Source organism: Simochromis diagramma, unplaced genomic scaffold, assembly GCF_900408965.1.
Source record: "Simochromis diagramma unplaced genomic scaffold, fSimDia1.1 OVJJ01000816.1, whole genome shotgun sequence".
Lineage (NCBI taxonomy): Eukaryota > Metazoa > Chordata > Actinopteri > Cichliformes > Cichlidae > Simochromis > Simochromis diagramma.
The window spans coordinates 14,733,610-14,737,596 of record NW_024386908.1 but is presented as its reverse complement, the minus strand read 5'-3'; positions in this window follow the sequence as shown (position 1 = coordinate 14,737,596).

Sequence of the window (3,987 nt, the reverse complement as noted above, 5' to 3'; positions counted from 1 at the left end):
TGCATTATAGTGACGTCCAAAATAATTCAGTCAGTGTGTTATGTTTCACAATATTAAGCATTATGCAATGAAACAGAGTAAATGAATCACAAAAAACAATTAAAACACAAACAAAATAATTCTAAATAAAATAACAGTTTTATATTGAGACACATGGTTCTCAAACCGTGGGGCAGGTCCCATTTGCGGCGCATAAAGCCACTGCAAGTTGGGCATTTGACTAAAATTTAGCTTCGGTATTTTTCATAGTTTATGACTGATTAAAGAAATTTTGGTGCAGGGGGGCATGAACTTCTTTTGGCAACTGAAGTGAGGCAAATCAGAAAAAAGACAGAGAACCACTAGTTTACACATTATATTGATTAATTGGCCAATTTATTAGGTACTTTTCAAGCACAAATATCTAATCATCACGATTGCAACTCAGTATATTTAGACACGTAGACTGAGTGAATAGATTTTGAACACAGCATTGTTGGATATTTTAGAAACTGCTGATCTACTGGAATTTTCCTGCACAGTCTTTTCTGGAGTTTGTGCAGGAAATGGTCTGAATAAGAGAAAACATCCAGCGATCATCTCTATGGCTAAAAAAACTTGTTGATACCAGAGGTCAGAGGAGAATGGGCAGACTGCTTCAAGCTCACCGGAAGGCAGCAGTAACTGAAATAGCCACTCGTTATCACCAAAGTATCTGTTATCTGTACCAAAAATATCTCAGAATGGACAGCAGAAGACTACACTGGGTGCCACTCCTGTCAGCAATGAGCAGGAAACTGAGGCTACAGTTCACACAGGATCACCACAACTAGAACCTCAAACATGGGCTGGTCTGGGGAGTCTTGATTTCTGCTGCAACATTTGGATGGTAGTATCATAATTTGCCATAAACAGCATGAAAACATGGATCTGGTGGTGTAACGTGCAAGGAATATTTCACTGGCACACTTTGGACACCTTTATAAACATAGTGCACCCATCTTCTGATGGCTGCTCTCAGACTGGATTTTTAAACAGGACAATGAGTTCACTCAAATGACCTCCACGTCATCAGAACACCATGGGATGTGGTGGAATGGAAATTTTCATCAGGGATGTACATGCAATGAATCTGCAGGAAGTCTATGACGCTATTATCTCAATATGGACAGAATTCTCTGAGGAATGTTTCCAGCACTTTCTTTCTATGTCATGAAGACTTAAGGCAGCTCTGAAGGTACAAGATGTACATAACAAAGAAGCTGGTGAGTATAAATGTAAATCTTCACTGCAGCATGTATATCATATGTGAACAAGAAACACATCTGAATATAAATGTCAAAAACTCTGTGCTGGATTGCTACAAACCTCTCCAAAAACTCAAACCAAGAAACACTATTAAAATAGACAGAAATCTTAAATATTAAGTAAAATACCATGTGACAAAACAAAATGGCAAAATAAATGTTAAAAAATTGCACAAACGGAAATAACTAAAGGGGAAAAGTAAAAAACAATAAATGACATATGATAAATAGAAACTCTTAATAATAATTTCTATTTTACGAAGAGAAATTCTTTGTAAAAAGTTGAATACAGCACAATTAAAGGTAAAAGTCTAAATGAAATCATTATCATCACTTAGAGGTCACTAGTAAGTAAGTAAGTAAGTAAAATTTATTTATATAGCACTTTTTAAGACAAAAACGCTGTTACAAAGTGCTTCACATAAAAACATGTCAAACGAACAATATTAGAAGAAATATAAAAGCATATCAAACAAGCAATAGTACAATATAAATATAAAATAAGACAACATATTACCCAAATGCCTGTCTAAACAGATGAGTTTTAAGCTGTTTTTTAAAAGAGGCCACCGTGTCGATGGTGCGTAGTGAAGAGGGTAAACCGTTCCACAGTATTGGAGCCAGGGTTTGAAAAGCGTGATCCCCCTTTGTTTTCAGACGAGTCCGTGGAATAGATAGACGACCACTATCAGTGGATCTAAGAGTTCGCTTTGGAGAATAGGGTTTGAGAAGCTCCGAGATATAGATGGGGGCCTCACCTTGTAGAGACATAAACGTAAAGGTGAGGATTTTAAACTTATATCTATACCCAATCGGAAGCCAATGCAAGGATTTTAGTATAGGAGTGATATGGGAAAATTTATTGCTGTGGGTTAAAAGCCTTGCTGCAGCATTTTGAACCGCTTGGAGCCGATTTAGTGAGGCCTTAGATACACAGGAGAAAAGTGCATTACAATAGTCTAGCCGGGAGGAAATAAAGGTGTGGACAAGCATCTGCAGTTCGGTTGTGGAGACAATAGTCCTGAGTTTGGCAATATTTCTTAAGTGGAAAAAGCAGGAACGGGTCACGGATTTAATATGAACATCAAAGGACAAAGATTGGTCAAAAATTATCCCAAGATTCCGAGCAGTGGCTTTTATCGTCGATGAAAAAGCACCCAGATGTTGACTAATTTGAGGCTTGATATTCTCTGGGGCAAGGATTAAGCACTCGGTCTTATCTGCGTTCAGTTGCAGGAAATTGTTTGTCATCCAAAGATTAATTTCCTTAAGACAGTCCATAAGAGTGGATAGCTTGTCTAATTCCCAAGATTTAAAAGAAATGTATAATTGGATGTCGTCTGCATACAAATGATAAGAAATATTTTTGAAACCGCTAATGATCCGGCTAAGGGAAGAATATATAGTGAAAATAACAGGGGGCTTAAAACCAAAACTTGTGGAACTCCACATAGGAACTTCGCCACGTCTGATTGGAAGTTTCCCACTGAAACTAGAAGCGTCCTATCTTCCAGAAATGAGGTGAACCACTTTAGAACAGATCCAGATATCCCTACCATGCAATTTAAGCGATGGATTAAGATCTGATGGTCAACGGTATCAAAGGCTGAACTAAGGTCCAGAAGAACCAGGACTGAGCAATCACCCCTGTCTGCAGCCATCAAGAGGTCATTTGTGACTTTCAGCAGAGCTGTTTCTGTAGAGTGTAACTTTCTAAAACCCGATTGGAATTTATCAAGAATGTTATGCTTCTCCAGCGCTTTCTTTACTTGTAGCCAAACAACTTTTTCTAAGATTTTAGAGATAAAAGGAAGTTTTGAGATGGGCCTGTAGCTTGACTGAAGTGTTGGATCCAGGTTAGGCTTTTTCAGCAGAGGTTGAATAACCCCCTGTTTAAAGCACCTGGGGACAGAGCCAGATAGCAATGAATGGTTTATCAGCGTGACCACAGAGGGCCCGATGGTCTCAAAAACTTTACAAAATAGATGAGTAGGTAAGACATCAGCTAAACTCGTTGAAGGATTCAATTGAGTCAGTGTTTCCAATAAATCCTCTAAAGAAACTGGGAGGAAAGATTCCATAATTATGGAGTGTGGACGATCATGGTTGGTGGGGTTACCTGAGGGAGTTATGTTACCTCTTAGGCAACTAATCTTATCTTGAAAAAATTTTAAAAATTCATTACAGTCTCAGCTTCCTCTGTCACACTAACCCTCTATGTCCTCCATTGATATATCAGTGGAGCTGCTAAATAAGAGGAGAAGAGGAAAACCACGCTGAGCATTCATCTCCACTATATCCACTATCCCTCCTCTGTATGTCAGAATCATCTCAACCTTCTCTGTCTTACTTTGCTCAGTTATTCTTAACGTATTAACTTCTTAATACGTTAAGAATAACATACAACATTATATTAGCCTATGGGATGACAAAGCTCATATAGAATACTTTCTTAACACTAGAAGATGTTTTTTTTAATCATCATTTTTTTAAAATCATTTTATTATCATGACGGTTGGAAAAAAGATGAAAATTACTGAATTCAAAGTGTTGCTTTGTGGCAGCAGTGAGAAAGATACAAGAAATGTCCTTTCTTAGTCTAATATCAAAGGACATGAGTTTTATTGTGAAGGGCAAACGCGATTCTTCCTCTGCTAACGGATTTTATGCTTTTATTCTGAAGTCATGACTTCCTGAAGTT